General features: G+C 40.4%; 1 pseudogene; it reads right to left on the minus strand.

Annotated features, from left to right (window-relative positions):
• Window positions 1-12,766: 12,766 nt before the first annotated feature.
• LOC140483434 (U6 spliceosomal RNA) lies at window positions 12,767-12,879 on the minus strand (annotated as a pseudogene).
• Window positions 12,880-14,819: the final 1,940 nt, after the last annotated feature.

Genomic DNA, 14,819 nt, shown 5'->3' on the forward strand with positions numbered 1-14,819 from the left:
GATGGAGATGGAGGGGTCCAAGAAAGGGAGGGAGGTGTCTGAGATGGTCCTGGTGAATTTAAGGTCCGGGTGGAATGTGTTGGTGATGAACTGTTCAACCTCCTCATGGGAGCACGAGGTGGCGCTGATGCAGTCATCAAGGTAGCGGAGGAAATGGTAGGGAGTGGTGCCAATGTAACTACAGAAGATGGACTGTTCCACGTAGCCAACAAAGTGACAGGCATAGCTGGGCCCCATGCAGCATGTCCTGGCTGCCCCTTTCATCTGGAGAAAGTGGGAGGATTCAAAGGAGAAATGATTGAGAGTGAGGACCACTTCAGCCAAATGAATAAGTTTTGTGAGGCACGATTACCCTTCACAAAACCGTGTTGACTATCCCTAAGCATATTATTCCTTTCTAGATGATTATAAATCATATCTCTTATAACCCTTTCCAACACTTTACCCACAACCAAAGTAAGGCTCACTGGCCTAAAATTTCCAGGGTTGTCTCTACTCCCTTTCTCGAACAAGGGAACAACATTTGTTATCCTCCAGCCTTCTGGCACTATTCTTGTAGACAATGACGGCATAAAGATCAAAGCCAAAGGCTCGACAGTCTCTTCCTTGGCTTCCCAGAGAATCCTAGGATAAATCCCATCCGGCCCAGGGGACATCTATTTTTACACTTTCCAGAATTGCTAACACATCCTCCTTATGCACTTCAATCCTGTCTCATCTAATAGCCTGTATCTCTGTATTCTCTTCGACCACGTTGTTGTTTTCTAGTGTGAAAACTGAAATATATTCATTTAGTTCTTCCCCTATCTCCTCTGACTCCACACGCAACTTCCCACTACTATGCTTGATTGGCCCTAATCTTACTCTAGTCATTCTTTTATTCATGATATAACTTAGTCTATTTTAGTTAACTTTGTCTTCATACTTTTGTAATTGAATTTATTACAGTTTTCAGCTAGTTTCAGACCTATGTTCCTCACATTCAAACTATGTTACAAACACTAATTAAAAAGATCACTGTTGTCATAATCTTGTCTTTATTGAATACTTGCCAGGTATAAAAATAACTGTTCCCTCAGTTGGGTCAAAATAAACTGTCTGGAATGCTCTGTATAAACCCATTATCATGGTGCCCTAATCAAATATGATTTGTTCAATCTGGATCAAGGTTAAAACTGTCTCTGATCATTACATTACCTTTATTACAAACACGCATTATTTCTTGGCTGATACTCTGTCCTACAGACTAGCTATGGTTCGGCCTTGTTATGATATCATTCAGTGTGGAAGGGTCAAAATTCTAGAACTGCTTCCCTAATGGCATTGTGGGTCTACCTACACCAGATTGACAGTTTACCAACCACTTCAAGGATAATGTAGAAGAAGCAATAAATACTATCCCAGCCAGACGCGTCCACATTTCGTGAAAAAGTAAAAACTAGTAGCTAGAGTAAAGATGGAGTGGAATGATGGAGTGGAGTGGCTGAATTTCCCCAGCTGTCTGGAGTTCGGTTTGGAGACAGGGGTGTTAGGGAAGCAATGCAATTCTTCATTGAGCCAGCTTCCTGAGGCTGTACCATATCTTTTGAATTACTCTTGTCAATGGTATCTTTCATTTATTTACTATTTCTTAGCTCAATCCAAACTGTTTTGACATCTTATCTTCCAAGCCAAGATAACTTTCCATTACAATATTGATCTCATACTAAATTAGTAGAATTAACCAACCTCTGGTTCAATTTCTATTATGTAGATGAAACGGTAAACACTTAATTAAAGATGAGAAGGATGTTTCAGGATCGCATGCACATTGCTTTGGGTATTGTAATCAGTGATTCCCCTCGAGGCAATCTTTCATTTAGATATATGTGGATTAATGATTGTGCTGCAAAGTTATGAATATGCATTTTGTTTGCAGCAAAACCAAATTGTCCACTAATTAAATAAGCAGTAGAAGTTTGACCTGGTTCTGGTTGACTTGAATCAACAACAGGAAATAGTTTCTAATTCAAGAAGCATTCCCTATGAGGTTCAGGTTAAATATGGAGAATGTAAATGCCACTGGTTAGTGTAGAGAAATTATCCTGAGACTTACATTGAGGTTGAATGGTCAGAACACTAAGGAATTGACTTGTACTGCTGTAGATATGGAGTATAATCTCACTGCTTCTTCCATAAATAAAGGATCTGAACATTTACAAATAGCCGTTCATGTTTGCAAAAACATAATAAAAGGCTTTATTTTGCTGCTGCAATTTTCATCTCATCATTCCTGAAGTATTAACTCATGCCAATTCACCACTTCAAGAGTGTGGTTGCTGTACGGTTCAATGCACTTTTCAATTGTTCACTGTTCATGTTCAAGCCAAATCAGTAAGATTGAGTCACCATGTAACAGAAGATGGGCATCATTGAAAAGTGCAAACCTATTCTAATCAGGCTTTCACATAACACCATTTTTCCAGGGGGGACACTGACTAGCAATCAGAAATAGGAACCTTGACTGGGATTTTTCTGCTCCTTAGGTCAGAGATACAGAAGACAATTATAGCACACAGCTGAGATCAACAACTGAGGTGCAGTCTGTACAATCAACTAAAATCTTCCTTGTCCAAACAGCTCATTTTCATATTTTGGATTAGATTAGATTCCCAACAGTGTGGAAACAAGCCCTTCAGCCCAACCAGACCCATTTCCCTCTGACTAATGCACCTAACACTACGGTCAATTTAGCCTGGCCAATTCACCTGACCTGCACATCTTTGGACTGTGGGAGGAAACCAGAGCACCCAGAGGAAAATGTGTTGCTGGAAAAGCGCAGCAGGTCAGGCAGCATCTAAGGAACAGGAGAATCGACGTTTTGGGCATCTTCAGGCTGATGCCCGAAACGTCGATTCTCCTGTTCCTTGGATGCTGCCTGACCTGCTGCGCTTTTCCAGCAACACATTTTCAGCTCTGATCTCCAGCATCTGCAGTCCTCACTTTCTCCACCCAGAGAAAACCCACACAGACACAGGGAGAATGTACAAACTCCACACAGACAGTCGCCTGAGGCTGGAATTGAACCTGGGTCCCTGGTGCTGTGAGGCAGCAGTGCTAACCAATGAGCCACCATGCCAAAAGCATATTTATGGAATCATCAGAAAAGTAATGATCCATTCTGTGCCAAATACAAAACACTGCAGCCCAGCCATTATAGACTAATGATGTGAACTTAAAACTCAGAATGCACTGATTACAGAATAATGGTGTCATTGCATAAGTTAATAAGCAGTGAAGGATCTTTCTGACTTGTGGTAATTATAAGCATATTATGTCTGAAAACTGTAGACATGCCTTTTTATAAAACGTTGAAGTAACTAGTGTAAAGGTGGAGTGGCATGATGTAGGCTGAAATCCCTAGCTGTCTGGGATTGGGTTTGGAGACAGGGGTGCTAGGGAAGCAATACAATTCTTCATTGAGCCAGTTTCCTGAGGTTGTGCTATATTTTGTAAATTTCCTTGGGTGGGTGGGGATGGCAACATGTTATCTAAGGCAGAAACAGGAAAAATGTTTTTCACAGGGGGCCATGAGCATTTGGAACTCTCTTAGAGTCATTGAGTCGTACAGCATGGAAATAGACCCTTCGGTCCAACCAGTCCATGCTGAACATAATCTCAACCTAAACTTGTCCTACATGCCTGCTCCTGGCCCATATCCCTCCAAACCTTTCCGTTCATGTACTTATCAAAATGTCTTTTAAACTTTGTAATTGTACCCACATCCACCACTTCCTCAGGAAGCCCATTCCACATATGAAACAAAAGCAACATCTTTTAATACTTTTCAGGCGGAAATGATCACAGCCTTGACCAATACAAATTTTTTTGCAGATGGAGCTTTATTCGTCATGGAACCTTCTGTAATTTTTTGAGAACACCTCTATTTGAGGTGTCCTTGCATTCATCTACCTCAACATTACTCACTTCCCCCGTGGTATTGCCAGCCATCAGTCTTGCGGTGTTTCTCATGAGGCCTCCCCCATCACTGTTCTGTTCATCTAACTAATTGAATAACAAGTGTGGAGATGGTCACTTAGGAGGCTACCTAATGTAAAATTGTGCAGGTGGATATGCTGCCAAGTTTTTTTTAGATTACTTACAGTGTGGAAACAGGCCCTTTGGCCCAACAAGTCCACACCACCCCACCGAAGCGCAACCCACCCATACCCCCAACCTAACACTACGGGCAATTTAGGATGGCCAATTCACCTGGCCTGCACATCTTTGGACTGTGGGAGGAAATTGGAGCACCCGGAGGAAACCCACGCAGACATGGGGAGAATGTGCAAACTCCACACAGTCAGTCACCTGAGGCAGGAATTGAACCCGGATCTCTGGTGCTGTGAGGTAGCAGTGCTAACCACTGTGCCACCGTGCCGCCCTAAAGTTGTATGGCCCTGGGATCCTCATACGGTCCCAATGTTGAATACCTGATTTCCATCCAGAATTAGAGTTTTTGCCTAATTGGATACAATTTGTGCCCATGATACTTCATAGAAACAAGTTTTCAAACAGGGCTGTGTGACCTGAAAGGGGCAGTGGGCAGACACAGTTGGTAGAGACACATGGAGAAGGAGGAAATAATAGAAGATCTAACCCAGGGTATTGCAGAAACAATGGTCGGAGCAGATTTCCAGTCTAATTCTTTTGTCAATGAAATTGTGCTACACAGAGTGCTGTATGTAATGTCAGAAGAGTAAGTAACAGAAATAGATATCCTTAGCTTCTCACTATTTGCATTTGTTCATTTTTCTCCACTTGTTCTCCAGAATGGTTTAATTTACATTCTGCCTGCAGAAGCAGCTTTAACAAGTTATTAATAAGCCTTTGACAATATTGTTCTCTTGGGAATTATTTTTCTCTTGTTATGAATTTTTTAAAAAGTATATTTTGTTTTGTTTCCACTGTAGAAAAAAAGTGCTGACAAAAATTTCTTAATTCAAATTTAAACTAACAACTCTTGTGTTCTCCCTCAGTTTATGTGTTTTGTGTGCCTTTGTCTGTGAATGTCATTACGAGTTGTCAAGCAAATTGCTACAGCAAGCTCCTGAACTTCAAATGAGGAAACTGCAGCTGGCTGTGGAGGGCAACCTCAGGTAACCTTGGTACAGGAAGGAAACCATCCTGATACACAACAACAAGTCTCTATTGCCATGGAGCCACTGCCACTCTCCATGGTGACACCTCATTAGTAATCTGCTGAGCTGCTGAGGATATCTCAGCAGCAGTTTACCACCACCTCCTCAAGGGGAATTGGGCATGTGCAAGACATGTTGACCTAGTCAGCAATGTCCACATCCCATGCATGAATAACAAAAAATGGTGGAATGTTGTAATATCTGAAAATTCCTTTGAACAGTGATCTGTAGAGTCCTCATTAGCGGCAGTTTGAGTTTGCAAGGCAGCAGTTCAACCTTTGATGAAAGTGATATGCTGCAATGGAAGCTGTGAAATAAGCCTCACTTTGGTCATCACGTTGGTTCCATAAATGTGTTTGTCTATTTAATTGTGATATTTTCCTAGATGACTGCATCTGGCACATTGTGATGTTTGCCACTTCAACCAACATATGGTTGTGAGTAAAGTTTTTTTGAGGTGGTTTGCTGCCACCAATTTCCATTGTTTTTGCTTTCTCTTGGGCCAATCTAGTGATTAATGGTAGAAGATATAATGGAAGATTTATTGCATATAGCAACTACATTTGGTTTTATTGACTGTTGACCTTGATTCTAATTGACTCAACTGTAATTGGTTAATGAATCATACTGCCATCATATACTTCACATGTCCCACTCGAATATTGTTGAATGACTGATCTGCAATGAGACAAGGTTCCTGTTGCTCGTCCGTACAGCCCTCTTAGTTGTTTGATCAGTATATGAGGGACATTAGTCTGCTGACACTTGGATGATTTTACCAAACATTGTTTATGTCCCTTATCCATACTTGTTGCCGTTGGTCCAGAGTGGCTATACCTTTGCAAGTTGCATCTTGTATAATGTGTTGCTTCTGTTCTTGAAAGTATTGCTTTATTCTCAACTTCATTGTCGTCCCTTGGTCTCAACTGTGGAGTCAACTTGTTTGGTAGGTGAGTTTTCAGTTTTCTCTCTATCAGCATTTCTGATGGCAAGTGCCATAACCCATTATTTAGTATCAAGTTTGGTAAAAAGTCTACTTTTAGACGATTTGGCAAAATTCTCAACAACTCTAGATAGTGGCAGATTTAGCAATTATTGTTTTGTGGACTTATGTCAGATCATATGCTGATGGAGTTGGTTACCATAGACAAGGAAGTGACAGACATTTTGATAATTTCTTCAAGTTGTTTCAAAATTGACTCATTAAGTGGCATTGAATCTTTCTCGGTATGTAGAGACATAACAAGTTAGGATGTTTCCTCAAGTTAATTCTACATTTGGTGTTGAGTTTACTTAACAAATTATAAATAAATTGGGTTATCTCAACAAAAGGAATTTTTACTGCTATATTGTTGTATTTCTTTTACTTTCTGAATGATATTTATTACACTGCACATATTGGGTGTTCACATTTTCCCATGTCTTCCTGCCTTTTTCAAGAATCAAAATGACAACTATCTGGTTTTTCACCTTCCTGCAGCCAAGATAGAGTTTCCGCATTTCTTCCAATATAATTTGGGCATTTTCCCACTATTCATGGTCTGAAAAGCCAAACACTTTTTTCTATGTAATTCCTTAAATAAAGTGTTCAAGCTGAAGCATTTAATAAATCTTCCTATCACAATTATGGCTTAATTATTAAGTCTAGCCCTGTTAAACATTTTTTTCCCTGACTTTTCTTCTTCTGCATGACTCTTTCACTATATTTCCTTAATTTAATTTATTTTCACAGTGAATACACTGTGAGGCTTTGTGAAAAATCCTGGTTTAAGTTTCTTTCTTGGTCTTTTCATATTATTGGTAGCTCTGTCTCATCAAGCCTAATAATATGGTGAAAAGACATAACTTTTTTAGACTCCCATGCCTTCATTTTCTGCTTACTGCATCATTTTTTCAATTAAGTTATCCCCTTTTTGTTTAGGCATCCTTAACTTATCTCCAAGAGCCTTTGTTACTCCTTCAAGAGTCTTCTTTAGTAAGCCTTCTAAGTGTTCTAATTGTGGATGGCTTTTGTCTATTTTCCTGGTCTACATTGTTGCCCCAGTCATTCTTACCAGCTTCTGATAACTTTAGATTAGATTACTTACAGTGTGGAAACAGGCTCTTCGGCCCAACAAGTCCACACCGCCCCGCCGAAGCACAACCCACCCATACCCCTACATCTACCCCTTACCTAACACTACGGGCAATTTAGCATGGCCAATTCACTTAACCTGCACATCTTTGGTGTGTGGGAGGAAACTGGAGCACCCGGAGGAAACTCACGCAGACACGGGGAGAATGTGCAAACTCTTCACAGAGAGTCGCCTGAGGCGGGAATTGAACACGAGTCTCTGGCGCTGTGAGGCAGCAGTGCTAACCACTGTGCCACCGTGCCGTCCAAAAGTTCTGATAACTTCAAAGTTTTGCCTTTGAAGATCTAAGCTAGCTTTTTTTACAGTTCCCATGGCAGCAGTTGTCTCTCATGGTCAGTAATGGTGTTTTAACTGCTGACTGACTATCTGTGTATTCCTATGGTGGCAAAGTTTGGAAAATTCACTTCCTTATTTTATTTCTCTTTTGGACTTCTTTTCCTGTGGGTGAACGGATCCTCACTGCTTCAATCATGTGATATTGGTGACCACTCCCAGTACTTTGAAGTATTTCTCCCCATTTCAATAGTATGTAATACTGGGTATGGTTTCCTTTAAGTAATTAGTTGCTAACAATTCTCCTTTGATTTTGCTTCATCTTGGGCCTCGGGGATACACCACAGTAGAATAACCACAGAAGAGACACTATTTACGGATAACAAGAAGATCCAATGCATAATGGCAATAAGTACAACTACCTTTGGTTGGGCAGAAATACATGGACCTAAGAGACCTGGTTTAGATACATCTTCTTCCTCTGAAAGCTGGAGCAGAACTCCTTGTCTTCAACCACAGATTGTGTGTGACCAATATTGTCTCCAATAATTCCTTGGATGCATGGATCTCTGAGATCCATGTGTGTCATTGATTTCCAAAACGAGAAGTCAAATGTGTTGGCATGCCTATTGGCATATGCAGAACCCTGTATCAGCTGAGGGAATATTGTGTGTGACCTTATTAGAATGTCTAGAGCTAATGTAGTTAGAATATTAACCTCTTCACGACCATTACCTGATATGAGAGTGACTACATGTTCTATGTTGGAATGGATGAGCTCCAAGCCCTGAGCAAATCCTCGAACAACTTCGGAGCTGAACTCTATTTTGCAACAGTTTTCTGGCATCAAGGATTGAGTTGTATACAACTTTTCTTTATTAGTGCATCAATGTTCTCATTTGAGTCATCTGCAGCAGAACTCATGTGTGACCTTGTCAGCTGGTGAGCTAATACCTGCACTAACCCTGTCCTGACCCTGTCACTTATGTCCTGTGGCTGACTATGTGGTAATTTCTCCTCTGAATAAATAGCTATAATGCACACAATCTCAGCATCTGAGGTGATCTCTACAACTGTGGTGGGTATGGGTACAATTACAACATTTAAAAGACATTTGGACAAGTACATGAATAGGAAAGCTTTAAAGGGATATGGGCCAGGAGAAGGCAGGTGGGATTAGTTTAGTTTGGGATTATGTTTGGTATGGAGTGGTTGGATGGAGGATCTGCTTCTGTGCTGCATGACTGTACGACTCTATAAATGACAGTTTTTCTTCATATCAACACTGACTGGGAGGTTCCAGTTTCTGAGCAACTGGATTAGCTTTTGGTGAGGGAAGAAGAGAAAGTAAGAATTGCACACTTGTGGTTAAAAAAAAATTCTACTCTGTATTAGAACTTAGAATTCCTACAGTGTGGAAACCAGCCCTTTGGCCCAGCAAGTCCACACTGACCCTCTGAAGAGTAACCCACTCTGACCCATTCCATAATTTCTCTATGTTTCCCCTGACTAATGCACCTAACATTTTGGGCAATTTAGCATGGCCAATCCACCTAACCTGCACATCTTTTGGATTGTGGGAGGAAACCAGAGCACCTGGAGGAAACCTGCATAGACACAGGGAGGATATGCAAACTCCACACAGACAATTGCCCGAGGCTGGAATCAAACCTCAGTCTCTGGTGCTGTGAGGCTGTAGTGCTAACCACTGAGCCATCATGCTGCCCCCTGCAAACTTGTGAGTCAAAAACAAAAAATCTATTCTATATTAGAACTTAGAATTAGGTATTCTGGTCTTCATAAATTGGAAATACTCACACTTCATACAGTATTTGGCAGGGTTAGCTGTGTTTAATACAGCTTGTCATGCTGTCTGGTATGAAGGCTGTCTAAGATCAGTGTTTCACATCAGATGCCTCTCCAGTATAGTCATAAATATTGCTTCTGGAACATTTACGCAATTGGTTCCTGGCTAATTAATTCCTAATTCTTTGCAAATATTGAGCACAGTGCATTTGTGTGCAAAGGTAGTGTCCCTATCTTTCAGCCAGGAGGCCTAGGTTCAAGTCCCACCTGCTCTAGAGATGTGTAAGAATATGTCTTAATTTAAAATATCTACAACATACGCCATCCTCATCACCAATCCCTTAAAGGTCTCTAAAGCCACCTGGTCAGTGATGCACCTTCTCATGATGATTGACACTGTTTACTCCATGACGGTTAAAACATGCAGACATGTTTATCTTCTCCACTTTTGTTCTTCATGCCATCTGTCATGTAAGGAAAAAAAGACTACTGTGTTAGTGCGTGGCCTAAAATAGTTTTGAATTATGTGGCTGTCATTGGTGAATAGCCACCAGTTTGTTCAAACTGGTAGTGTTTGTGAGACTGATAACAGTTTAAATGTGAGGTAAACTGTATGAATTGAAGGGTTGATGACTATTTGATAGAAATTGTTGGTAGGTGAGTGTGGGGATTGCAGTGAATTGAGCAGTAGTTAACATTATATGCACAATTTGGCAGTATAAGCGAATGTATGTTTGAACTCACTCACTTTGATGACTCGAATCAGTTTGTTACATTTATTCTGCATACCATCAATCTTCCTGGATCTACACCTTTCCTACTGCTACTTGAGCATTTATCAATATGCCTCTTGTTCCACTGAGAATATAAGATAATTCTCCATCTCTTCACCCACTGCAACAATACCTTCAGTGTGTTATTGGAAAATCTCAGTGCACGTTGTATCACATATTCAACAAATCTTCATCTTTGACAGTGCAAATCAATTTCACAAAATACTCATATCTCTTCTTACAGTCAAAATGCACTATGGTGACAGGTTGCAGGCTTTCTTTAAGTAATGCTAGTCATTTGGAGGTAAGTAATGTCAGAAGCAAGTTTGCAGGATACAGAACGATTGACAGGAAGGACAGACGGGATAGCTTTAAGTGTCATGCCCCCATTTCCTGATATTAAGTCCCTCGATCAGGCATTGAAAGACTTTGATTGATATCCCCCATTCTGCCTGGCCCCTCATTTGGGAATTGAAAAGCTGACTGCACGGTTGTAGCTGTTGTGCATGCCATAGGCAATAACACCATCTGCAGTAACGCTAATACCAGTGGCAGTGGCCATGGACTGAGCCCCTTAAGTAGTTCTTAAGTTATGACCCACTAACCTTAAATTGTGGCAGGACATGAATGGTCACCATTGTTCCTCCTGCCCATAACAATTCTTGTGAAGGCAGGAAAGTGGGTATGGGAGAGGATGCTCTTTGGGTATACCACCATTATACCTAATTCAATGCCCTTCCTGCCTTCCAGCTTGTCATTAGCAGAGGATTCCACCTAGGGTTGTAATGAGATCTGGAGCTGAGAAGTTCTAGTGGACTTAAACTGCACATTGCTGATTGGTTATTGTTGAGTCGTGGTTAAGAGTAGGCTGATGGGTTGCAAGGGAGATTGGGAGGGATGGGGAGGGGAGAATAATTTGTACTCCTTTTTGTAAACATGACATACAGAGACTAGTTTTCATATTGTTGGGTAAATGCCAGCCTTGTGACTGTCTTAGCTAAGGACAGTAGTTGTTCTTCAACACAGGTCTTCAGTATTCCTGCCTGAATATTGGCCAATGCTGCAGTAACACCCCATTTTCAGAATTGTCTGACTCTTTTCTTTACTCCTCAATTAACCAGGGTTAGCTGGTTTGGCTGAGAATGATAGAAGGAGAAATTTGTTGGGAGGTATATGCTGAATACAATTCTGCATTTGTTGATGGCAAAGTTTTTGCTTTGTTTTGAGCAGCTAGATCTATTCTTCATTTATATCTTTGACTATGATGGTAATACCACATAACAATATGGAGTGAAAATGTGACTGAGATTGCATAGTGATCACTTCTGCAAATACTGTCACGGACTAACGAATCCTGGGTAAATTAGTGAAGATGAAGCACTGTTTGGCATGTTTAATTTTCTTCTGTTGGTTCTTTTATTACCTATTTCATGGCCAGTCTGGCAATGGAATTCATCAGGAAATGACCAACTGCATCAATATGGTATTATATTCTTACTGCTGGACATTGAAGTTTCTTGTCCTGTCATCTTGCTAAACTTGATGAAGGGCTTTTGCCCGAAACGTCGATTTCGAAGCTACTTGGATGCTGCCTGAACTGCTGTGCTCTTCCAGCACCACTAATCCAGAATCTGGTTTCCAGCATCTGCAGTCATTGTTTTTACTGACCATCTTGCTAAACTTAGTGTTTCTTCAAATTGAGTTTAACATGGAAAAGTATTAACTTATAAGCTGAAGGAAGACAATAATCAGGAGGCTTTCTATCCCTCTTTTTGACCTAATGTCATGAAGCTACTCTAGGGTTGTGTGTTTGCTTGAGCAATTATTGAGAGCAAGATACATTCTCCCCTGAATGTATATCACTGTGTCCCTGTAGGTCAGAACAGGATCAATGATGAGGAGGCACAGATTTAAGGTCAGGGGCAGAAGGCTTAGAGGAGGTGCGAGGAAAGACTTTTTCACCTAGATGCTGAAACTCACATAACATTCAAGTATTTAGATTGCACTTGCAATTCTAAGGCAAACAAGTCTGAAGGCCAAGTGCTGGAAAATGGGACTAGAATAGTTAGGTGGTTGTTTTTGACAAGCGTGGATGCAATGGGCTGAAGGGCCTTTTTCTGTGCTGCACATCTCTTTGACTCTATGATGCTAAGGATCCTATTGTTTTTGCAGTGCCAACTCAGTGGTGCGACATGACTGGTGGAAGTTATGTTGAGGTAGACTGCAGATGATGTCAAGTATTTCTAGCAGGCTCATTTTAAACTGTGAAACCTTGCTATGGGTGACAGATGCCTCAGCAGTGAGGGGACTAGCTGTGTGGCAGTATTGGGAAGAAAGCATAGGCATCCTGAGAGTGGACAGCAGTATTGTGCTCCATGGTGTCACTGCCTCTTTCCAAGGATAGTACCTGAGCAATCTCAGCAATGTGTTGGAGGACATATTGCTGGACTGCTGTGACAGCTTGCAATCCTCATTGAGATATTTTCTAACTACTCTGTTACGGAGATGTTATGATACACTTCTGGAGCAGTTGGAACTTGAACTTAGATCTCCTGACTCAGAGAAAGTGACACTACCATTGCAACATTCCATAAATGTTCCCATTATGGAACATTTCACAAATTTGCATGTCATCCTTGCACAGAGGCCATGCAAACCTTCCCAGTATCATTACAATTTTAGTATAGGTGCTGCTGGGGTCTTCTCTGACACTGTCATCCACAGCTAGGATGGAAGAAATTTGCACTGATATGATAATAACATAAATTTTATGCAGATAAGATAAAGTTATGAATGTTAAGAATGTGCTGTAATTGGTAGAAACAGGTGAGTGATGGAGGTGAGGTCCATTGATCAAAATATTGTGATAATGGATTGGAACCCTCAAATACAATTGGCATGTTTAATCCTTATTTCCAATATGTTTTTAGTTTCAGAAGTGGACTCTTCAAAGACAAAATGATTGCAAGTATAAATTAAGTAGTTGTTTAGCAAAACATTTGATGTGGAATTATACAATATAACATCTAAAATATCAAAGAAACTTCAAACAGATTGAATGACGATTTCTTGTGACTACAAAGATATTGAAGGATTGGCAACCTCTGCTCAACAGCAAATTGCCCACTGTGGATTATATCCCAAACTATAGAGACATTTTGTGCTTTTTCCTTTGAAAATACACAATCCCAACCTTTTCAACTCTACTGGAGTGTATTAGTGGGACTGAATGCATTCATGTACCAAACTGGGTTTGACTGTCAGTATTCTATGCCAATCACAGTCAAAGAATCATCCTCTAGTTCCTCTGCATTTCAGGTAAAGACAATGACTCTTATGCTGAACTGACATTTTTAAAATTTCTTTCACCTTTAGACTCACTTCTTATTTCTAACCTTTGTGTATGCCTGTTGTATTGTTCATTCTTCATGCATTTAGTAATGAATAAAACCACTTTTTGTTCACACAAGAAAGCCTGGTTTAATTGGCTACTTTTGAAATATAAATATCCTTGGTTCTGGAGAAAGGAATGCTCATGGGAAGGATCCATTTTAAAACGAACCTGTTTGTGACCAACAAGGTAGCAGGTGAATAACGAAGGAGAGCTTGTTAACGTTTGGGGTATCCTGACTGGAATCATAATGAATTGAGAAACTTTGCTTAAGGTCCATGCATAACAAATGAGAGATACCAGTTGTTTGGTTGGTGGAATATGACATTTGAAGATACATTCACTGCCCTTTTCCCTGGCATAACTCATTTTTACACTGCAGTTAGAAACCATCACTATTCAACATATACTTCCCCTATAATAAACATAGGCTGGCTTTAAGTTGCTTAGGTTGAACTTGCTGTAGATTCTCATCACTTTGCTTTCCTGCCTAGACATGTCACCACTCAACTGTACATTTTGGCCAATTTCTGCATTCATTTAATGAGCAAATAGTAGAAATGTACATGCTGTCTATATTGGAAGCACTGGATGTTTGATTATGCATCACAATCCTGTTATTGGGAGTTGGTTAATTCTGTAGCCCATGTATTCAAATTGCTGGATTTCACCTTTCAGCCATTTTGTTTGGCATCCATTCATTCAATGCATGCTCCCTTGTTTTTTCTTCAAAACACAATGCTACGTATCTCTGGACTAAACTGAATCTTCCAATTGTGTGATCTCACTGCTCATCTGCCAAGGTCACTCTTAAATATTTTGCAGCTTTTTTCTTATAATAAGCAAATCATCTTAATTTTGTGCAATCAGTACCTTTAGCAGAAAATGAAAATGGATTAATAGTTGAAAAAGAGAGTAATTAAACAGGTAGAGGATAAAGGGGGTCAGTTAACTCAGTTGGTTGGATGGCTTGCTTATGATGCTAACAGCATGGGTTCAAAGCCCATTGTGGCTCAGGTTAGCCTAAAGGAATCTCCATCTCAAACTCACCTTCTTCTTACCTAAGGCATAGTGACTTGTAGGTTAAACTCACCATCATTTATTTTCTCATGGATGTGAGAGAAGCTCTCTGGGACTGTGGCAACTTTACCTTTGGTTTTTAGAAAAAAATGGGACAAAATATTTCAGTGTCTTAGAGCTAAACAGCATGGAAACCAACCTTTCTTTCCAACTTGTCCATGCTGAGCAGGTACCTTAAATT

This window comes from Chiloscyllium punctatum, chromosome 11, assembly GCF_047496795.1.
Source record: "Chiloscyllium punctatum isolate Juve2018m chromosome 11, sChiPun1.3, whole genome shotgun sequence".
Lineage (NCBI taxonomy): Eukaryota > Metazoa > Chordata > Chondrichthyes > Orectolobiformes > Hemiscylliidae > Chiloscyllium > Chiloscyllium punctatum.